This window comes from Oratosquilla oratoria, chromosome 2 (assembly GCF_046742065.1).
Source record: "Oratosquilla oratoria isolate Oo_2021 chromosome 2, ASM4674206v1, whole genome shotgun sequence".
NCBI lineage: Eukaryota > Metazoa > Arthropoda > Malacostraca > Stomatopoda > Squillidae > Oratosquilla > Oratosquilla oratoria.
In genome coordinates this window covers 15964759-15974719 of record NC_134778.1, presented here as the reverse complement: position 1 = coordinate 15974719, position 9961 = coordinate 15964759, and the positions used below count along the sequence as shown (strand labels likewise).

Here is a 9961-nt window from a genome sequence, read left to right as displayed (position 1 = left end):
TCTTCGGTAGTTAGATCAACTTCCAAGTTAGACACTTTTAAGCTCCATTAGCTCAGTCGGTATGTGTGTGTGTATATATATATATATATATATATATATATATATATATATGTATATATATAATATATATATATATATAATATATATACATAATATAAGACGAAGAACAAGAAATAGAAAAGCAAATAGAGGAAGTGCATAGAATGAAAAAAACATGCAGAAGGAAATTGGCCACTAAAGTTCAAATTTAGGTCACAAATGGCAGCGGAAGAGATACTAGCAAAAACAGGAAAGTTATCAAAACGTGAACACTATACAGGTGTATGGATAAAAAGAGACATGAATAATGAGGAAAGGGAGAGAAAACATTAAGAAGCAAAGCTAAAAAATAACACGAGAAAAGAATGGAGACCGAGACAAAGAAGTTTTATTGGAGTGTGTTAAACATGAGCTTAAGAAAATGGTATATATGAAAAAAAACGAAAGGTACAGAGAACGAGATGGAGAGTACAGCATATTAAAAGTAGCTTATACTACTATAGACGGATTAATTTCAGAATTAAATGAACTGAATGATTACTCATCAGAAGAAATACAGACATAATGGGAATTGTGGAGGCAAAACTAAGAGGCCCACCATCACAAAACAGTGTTGGACATGGATTACACAATCACTGGCTTAGAAATAGAGAAGAAACAGGGCGGAGGAGTTCTGTTCTTGCCTGAGAAAAACTTAAATGTGATGAAAGTTACAAATGGAAAGAACAGGGTGGAAATTATCACGAGAAGAGTTGAAGATATTGACATGAAAAGTAGAAAGTTTGTGGTGATTTATGTGCCCCCACCAAAAAACAAAAAACAAAAAAAAACGAGTTCTTGGAGAGGTTATTTTAAAATGTTAGAAGATGCAAGGCTTTCATTAAATGAGATTCTGAAGGATGGAGGAAACATGGTACTTATGAGAGATTTTAACTGCAAAGAAATATGTTGGAATCTGGAAAGAGATTATAGTAAAAGGTGGAGAAGATCTATGGGGAAATGTAATACTTGATATGACTATAGAACATACAATGACATAATGGGTAAAACTATGGATAGACTTGAATACAAGTCACCAATTGTGAAGATTAACCACATATCACTTGAGTTAGAACTAAAGGATATATATATATATATATATATATATATATATATAGAGAGAGAGAGAGAGAGAGAGAGAGAGAGAGTAGTAGCAAATATATATCAATACAAGTCACCAATTGTGAAGATTAACCACATATCACTTGAGTTAGAACTAAAGGATATATATATATATATAGAGAGAGAGAGAGTAGCAAATATATATCAATCAAAGTAATGTATATGTTAAAAATACGCATGGAGGAAAAAAGAAATTATGAAAAAGACATAATAGGAAAATGTAAGGATCACCCAAAACTATTCTATAGATGTGTGAACGGTAAACTAAAAAACAAACAGGAAATAGTGAAACTACGCCAAGGAAATATGGAATACACAGTAGATATAGAAATGGTGAAGTCATGAGCAATCACTTCAAGCTGGTTTTCACTAGAGTAAGTGTACAACATCGGGATGAAGGGCGAGAAGTGAACCCCCCCCCCTTACTATGAGGGAAATAAAAGTAACAGGAAAAGAAATAAAGGACCAAATAACGAACCTTCATGTCAGGAAATCGCACGGCCCGGATGGAATTGCAAATTGGATATTAAAAGAATGTAAAAAAGAACTAATAGACAAAAAATATATATAATATGATAAGTTGCTCACTTAAAGAAAAAAAAAATACCAGAAGACTGCAAAAACGCCAATATCGTGCCAATACATAAAAGAGGAAACAAGAAAGACCCAACAAATTACACACCGGTTTCCCTTACGAGCACGGTAGCCAAAATTTGTGAAAAAGTTATAAAAAGAAAATAGATGGATAAAACATCCGGAGAATAGTATACCAAATCCGAGACAATTTGAATTTAGACAAGATCATGAGATACAAGTTTTATCTTTTTCTACTCAAGAATATTAGATATAATACAAGGGACGGATGAACTGATTGTGCTTTCCTAGACCTACAAAAATCTTTTGATAAAATACCACACAAAAATATTAAGAAAACTAAACTAGAAACCATAGGAGGGTTACAAGATAAACTACTGAAATGGATGGAGGACTTCTTGCATGGAAGAAAAATGAGAGTAGTGCTCAGAGATAAGACTTCTACTTAGGAAGAGGTGATTAGTGAAGTTCCACAAGGATCAGTATTGGCTCCAATAATGTTTGCTATTTTTGTGAATGACATGGATGAGGGTGGAATGTTACATGAGCTTCTTTGCAGATGACACAAAATTGTAGAAGAAAGTGAGTTCTGGATCGATTGTGAGTCGCTGCAGAGAGATCTGAACAGGGTTTGGGAATGGAGTCAGAAGTGGGAAGTGGACTTCAACATTAAGAAATGTAACACAATGTAATTTGAAAAAAAAAGGATATTAGGAGAATATAAAATAGGTGAAAAGAAATTAAAGAAAGTGGGATCTGAAAAAGACCTGGGAGTAATCATCACAAAGGACATGTCACCTGATAAACAGATAAACTATATTGTCGGAGAAACGTACAGTTTGCTAAGATCAATAAAGGTGGCTTTTACTTGGACAAAGAAATGGTGAAGAAAATACTAGCCACACTGATAAGATCAAGACTGGAGTACGCAGCGACATTATGGTCTCTCAGTACAAATATATATATATATATATATATATATATATATATATATATATACATACATATCTGTGTATGTGTGTGTATGAGTGTGTGTGTGTGTATATATATGTATATGTAAAAATATATACATATATATAATATATATAAATAATATATATATGTATATATATGTATATGTATAATACATATATAATATATATATAATATATATAATACATATATATATATATATATATATATACATATATATATATATATATATATATATAATGTATATATATTATATATATATATATATATATATATATATATATATATATATATATATATAAGGAACATTTAAAGAATCCAAAGAGCAACTACGAAAATAGCCCCAGCATTCTCAAAACTGTCGTATGAAGAGATTGTCAAAACTAGAATGATCGACTCTGGAATATAGAAGAGAAAGAGGTGACTTTTTGAATATAAAATCATGGGAGGTATGGAAGTCCTCGATAGAGAAGACTTATTAAATTGGGAAAAGAGAAATACAAGGGGACATGAAAGGAAGCTCAAAAAGGGCAGTTATAGAAGAGGCCTGAAAAAAGAACAGCTTTCCCCATAGAGTGGTGGATATTTGGTACAAACTAGACGAAACAACAGTGTGTGCAAAAACCAAACACGAATTTAAGAGCAATTTAGACACTACGATATACAGAGACGGAATACCACGAGCGTAGTTCCCCTTCCCGTAAGATACAGCTAAGTAAATGCAACTAGGTAAAAACACACACACACAATACATGAGTTCAAATCTAAAAATGATAATTGGAACTCAAAGATATAGAGTTGGAACCGTACATGAATTTGAGTCTAAATATGCTACAGAATTAGAGTATAGGAGACAGGACTCAACCAGCATTGCTCTTTTTCTGTATACATTAGGTAAATATAATTAATAAAACACACACACAGAAGAACATAAGAATAAAGGAGACTGCAAGAGACCATAAGGCCTACACTAGGCAGCTCCGTATCCATCACCACCTGTCGTCCCCATCCATAAAGTTGTCTAATCGTTTTTTAAAACAACTGATAGTTTCAGCGCTTACCACATGGTTACTAAGTTTATTCCATTCATCGACCACCCTATTAGTAAACCAATTCTTGCCTATTTCCTTCTTAAATCTAAATTTGTCCAGTTTATACCGACACACTTTTTCTGTTGGAAACGAAGAGATAGGCCGTTTCCTCGTTCTCTTTCACCAGTTGTGGTTGACAAACCACAGAAAACGCGACCATATCTGTTCAGTAAAATCTCTCTGCGTAAAAAATTAGTTCATAAAATGAGAGTGGGGCATGATCAAGAATGTCCATATTATCACTTATATATTCCACTCTCTCTGTGCGTGAAAAAAGGCATAAAAATACGCATACACCCACGATCTGGTATCCCCAACTCGCACCTCGGCACTAGTTGCCAAATGCGCGACAACCCAACACTCGCGACTCATGACGTCCACGTAGGCATCATTACCTAAGTGGCTAAGAACATTTCAACAGTTTGTCTATCGTTTGCATAGGTTTGATTTCTCTCAGTTCTTTATTCAGTATCTTAGTATATGACGCATAGGTGATTTGACATTTGGAGACTTAAGAAACAAAAGATTGTAACCGAAGTCGTTTAAACTCGAGCGAACCCAACAGTTAACGATATAATTGGTCCAGTGTGAAGGGGCATTAATCATTGTGGTTGCGGCACTCCGTGGGACGAAAGTCAGTGAAAAGTTCCGTTTCGTTATTGAACAAGAACGTCGTTTAGTCTTCATTCACTTTTCCTTTCCTTCCACTGGGAAGTTTTGGTGTTTTCTCAAATCACCGTTCCGCCTAATCACTTGGGCGATGACTTTATCAAACAGAAAGAATCAAGACCCTTTCTTTGGCTTAGCATTGTAGATTGAATTAGTTCACCACCCCCTCTCTTTCCCTCTCCATCTCTCTTTCTCTCTCTCTCTCTCTCTCTCTCTCTATATATATATATATATATATATATATATATATATATATATATATATATATATATATATATATATATATATAGTCCATAGATATTTTATGATCCCACGTGCAAACGCACGAGCGCACCCACACATACACGGCTCGACGGAGCAGTGGTACAGTCCTGAACCGCTAATTCAGCGATCCGGCTTCGTGTCCCGCCGGCATTCCAACTCCATTGGGCAAGGAGTTGTGTGTATTCACCTCGAATCTGCTGCAGTCTCTGTTCGAGACAGCCAGACACCACCCTACGGCAGTGAGCTCAGAGCTCATTATTTGCCGATTCTGGGTAGGTCTGAGACCACTCACACACCACACACCGGGACAGCAAGGTCACAACTCCTTGACTAACATCCCGTACCTACTCACTGCTAGGTGAACAGGGGCTACACGTGATAGGAGACAAACCCAACTTTTCTCCGCCCGGCCGGGGAATCGAACCCCGGTTCTCCGGCTTGTGAGGCCAGTGCCTTACCAATCCGCCACCGAGCCGTGTGTGTGTGTGTGTGTGTGCGTGTGCGTGTGTGCAAGGTCATAGAATTACCCATAGATCAGATCGTATATAAACTTTGAGCTTTCGTCCGGGAGGGTACTAGTTACCAATCATGAGCCCAACACGTAATCTAAGGCCGTGGTGAATCGCACACGGGACAAAGAAACACGTCAGTGCATGAGAGAAATCGGAGAGTCTTCGTACAATAGATGACACATTAGCATGATCATTGAGGACTAAAAATCAGGTGCCCACGAATTGTGTTCTTTTCCTGTTGTATATTACAATGAGATAAATACAGAAAATCCAGAGAAGTGGGAAACTTGGTGCAGGAAACTGAGGTGAGAAGCTTACGCCAGGAGGCACTGAGTAGCTGCGGCAGAAGCAGTCACTTTTGCCCCCCTTATGCCCTGGGGGGGGGGGGGCTGGTAACAAATTCCCTCCTGGGAATCGGAGAGGAACGCGGCAGTTCGAACTCAGAGCTAAGGGAAGACGAGACCAGCAAGCACGCTTCCGATGACGCCACCAAGACATAAGAGACAATAAGGGTCAAATCCCCTTCATAGGACACAGGGATAACCGCTTTATGCGACTCGAACATCCTTTTCGTGCATGGTCGGTCGAACCTCGGAAGAGTTGGAGAGCTGATGAGTGGCACCGCCGATACGGTGGCAACGCCCTGGCGCAGGCAGGTGCACTTGCAGGTGCCACTGTGATGTATTATCTCCTCCATAAAGTTTTAAGGAGGTTAAGGCAAGGGCTGCGTAGTTTCCTGTTGTGGGACAGACAGCTGCTACCACTTGTAAGTACTACATGGTCAGACAGCTCCTAGGGAGCTGCGAAAAGCGTAGCTTATCTTTTGGTCGTAAGTTTATGACGTAGGAGAGTCGCTTACGACCTCGTAAAGGAATCGTAAAATTGCGACAAAAGTACTCTTGATAGCGCTGGTCTCTGTAGTACGTGGGATTGATGTCAACTGTACCGTCAACTCACAAAGTCCGTTTGACTTTTTTTATTACAACGCACATACTTATCTCTAATGGGGAATCTCTCCGAAATTCGGAAATCCCCAATAATGGGAACGAATTATAGAAAATTACGAATACCAGATGCACTTTCAAGTTATTTTGGTCTGTTTTCGAAAGACTTTGATTTCGTTCTCAACATTGGAAGTTTTATTCAAACCAACCCGCCACTTTACACACGTAGTTAGGAATTGGCAATTCTGTATTATGATATCCTCATCTTCCTCCCCCGACGTCCCCCTACTCCCCACCTTCATCCCATCATCCCTTTTACCTCCACCGACCCTCCCCCACCCTCCTCCCCACCTTTCTCCCCCTACCTCCCTTCCACCTTCCCCATCCCCCCACCTTCCTCCCCCAACATTCCGCCTCTACCCCCACCGTTCACATTAGCGGTTTCAACCGTGGCGGCTCAATTACAATGTAAGTCAATGGAGTCGTTCACACACAAACGCGTAGTTTTTCCTTGACTATGCGGTACCGCCCCGGTTTCGGCGCGGTTCAAACCGCTCGTGTGAACAGAGCCTTATCCCCCCATCGCACAAGAGTGGGGCGAGATTATCCACGAGGACAGAAGCGCCGGAGAAGTACAGTCCATAACGACGACAGCTGTTACACCTGCGCGCGGAGAGAGCGACCTATAGTGGGTCAGATCACCAACACTTGCCCCTTCCAGCCCCTCGAGGCACATAGCTATTCTATTTAAAGAACTTCAGCTGATGGCGTCTTCTGAAGCGTGCTGGTCTCGCATTTGCTTAGTTATGGGTTCGAATCCCGCAGTCCTCTCCAATTCCCAGCAGGGCTTGTTTATCACCTATCCCAACCCCCAACACTCCCTAAAGCACATAATGGGGCAAAGGTGACTACTTCGGCCGTAGTTACTCAGGGCCCCCTGCCGTAGCAGCTCTTCACCACCACCTCCTAGATGGTTAGGTTAGGTGTGTTACTAGTGATGATAAAGGAAATGGTGGCTGGTGGAGGTGGTAGTGATAGTTGTGGTGCCGGTGATAGTAGTTGCAGTTCTGGTGGTGGTGAAGATGGTGGTGGTGACAGTGGAAATGGTGGTGGTAATGAAGAGAATGGTGATGGTGGGGGGGACGGTAGTGGTTGGGGGTGGTGGTGATAGTGGAGATGGTGTTGGTGTTAGAGCTGCGAAAGGTTAACCGGAGCAAATGTCACAGTTTCAAAGGAATGAAAGAAATCCATCATCGATCGTCTGCAATCATGGTGGGGATCACAAGTTGGTGTGTCAATAAATATTTATCTATTTATTTGTTCACTCGCTTATTTATCTTTGTTATTTATCAATTTCATATTCATTTGCTTATTCCAATTCATTGTTTATTCATATATATACTCACTTGTTCATTTATGTTTTATTATCTATTTATTCTTTATTTATGTATTATATTTATTTGTATTTTTCATTTATCTATTCATATATTAATTTATTTAGTTACTTGTTTATCTAGGTTTTATTAATCATTTATTTGTTTGTATTATTTTATGTAATTGTATATTTACTGTGGTATGAATGTGGCGTGTGCAGTTGGCACCCCCTGCACGGGATCAAAAGTCACTGTGTAGAAAGGAGAGCGAATGAGGTGCGAGCCGTATGCATGTGCTAGTGTGTATGTGGAACGAACATTGAGAAGGTGCGAGATTAAACGTGTTAGAATTAGAAATAAGAGAGCTAGTACTTTTAGGTAAAGGAAGATTGTAGATTGAGAGAAGCGAGCAAGTGCGCCGGGAGAGTTGAAAAGTAAAAGAGAAACTACCGAAGAACCAGGAAATCACTCAAATTAAATAAGTAAGCAACATTTATTTATTTGTTTATTTATTTGTTCATTTTCTATTACGGGCATTTATTTTCCTTCTTCACCTTTTTATTTATTTCATTGTTTAACTGCAAGTATGATAATAGCGCTAGATCGGGAGTTTAGTTGATTTATAGCCCACTGATAAAGGCTTGATCGTCCACTAGAATTGTCGGCTGTTAGGCTAGCTGGCGATCAATCGCTCAATCCTTCCGTATCAAGTGTCACTTTTCCTCCCATTCAAAATGCCGCCACCCGATTTTATTAATATTTCTGGCACCGCTTTAGCAAAAGGGATTTGTGTATTATTATTATTATTATTTACTTTAGTTTACTTTTCCTCATCTGATTCGATTTTATTTCTTTTTGTTTTATCTTGTGTTTCTCTTCATTGTTATAATAACATTACGCAAGCAGGCACTGTACAGGAACCGAAAACATGTTTAATATCTGCTCGAACATTCAAGACAAGTGGAATTCGTTGATAGCAAACTGCATGAAATTAAATATACATATATATATATATATATATATATATATATATATATATATATATATATATATATATATATATATATATATATATATATATATATATATATATATACATATATAATGGTACAGCAAAAAAAGTATCAGTAAAGGAGGAAATTGGAGACAGATAATATGTAGACTCAGAGGTGATTTGATACAGGTCTTTAAGATTCTAAAGGGGATTGACAACATCAAAAGTGACAAAATTTAATGAATGGAATAAACTTCCTGCAGAGGTAGTGCAATGTAGTTCAGTTCGAAGTTTTAAGATTCGTTTAGATAAACACCTAAGCAAGATGCTGTAATGACTGCCATTTATATTATATCATTTGTTTCTTTGTTATTATTTGTCTGTTTGTTTATTATCTATCTGCTAATTTATCATTATTTACTATTTACCTGTTTGTTTATGAACTTTTATATATTATTTATATTATTATAATTTTTATTTCTTATTTATCATTATTATATTTTTTCGCATCCGACCTAGTTATGGACCAAAAGGTCTTTTGTCGGCATGCTCCCCCTTTGTAATCCTTTGCAGGTCAATCAATTAACAATATTTGTAAAGTCACCCCCAAGCGCACGGCTCTCTGATATGTTTTCTTTGAATGCTCGAAGTCGATGTCATGGCGACATGTAAACAATTAGATCGTGGTGTTGGGAATAAATCCCGAGAGAGGCATTAGAGTATATGAGCCATTATTACAAATTAATATAGACGTCTGCGGGTACGACCACAGATAATTTAGTGAACTGATGGCTGTAGAATTAGGATTAAGACTGAAATACTGTACAGCATTTAAGCATATCAAGCTTTATCAAATATGTATTCTAGCATGCTTAGTATGTGAGAGCATGTATAACAAATTATATAATCTTATTTTTCCATTTAGATGGAGTGGCATATAAGTTTTGCTTATATATACGAAAACATTATATAAAGCATTATGTAGAAGACTCGACGCCATAGGACCAAGTATGGTTGACTACCTTCTCCAGGAATGTCAAGTTATCGATATATTATTTTTATTATCAATCTTTGTATTTACCAACTGGTGACCTCTCCCTCTTGAGTATTGATTCTGGTGCAGTGCCTATCTCTAATTCCCATGTATGGAGATTACCTATTATATGTATCGTGCAACATTTTCTCTTCAGTTAAGGAGAAGTTGCACTTCCCATAGACCTTTGGCAACGAGAGGTCAAAGGTCACTAGGCGTTCGGTGTGATGTTGGACCCCTTTTTACTTAGTCCGAGACATGATTTGAAACTGACCAATAGTGTTAGTGATTAGTGACTGACCCCAGTCACAGACC

General features: G+C 37.9%; 1 protein-coding gene across 1 annotated transcript in view; it reads left to right on the top strand.

The window, feature by feature from the left end:
• The window catches only part of LOC143034513 (uncharacterized), a gene marked incomplete in the record, with an annotated part of 140643 nt that overhangs the window by 86468 nt on the left and 44214 nt on the right, over positions 1 to 9961 (top strand).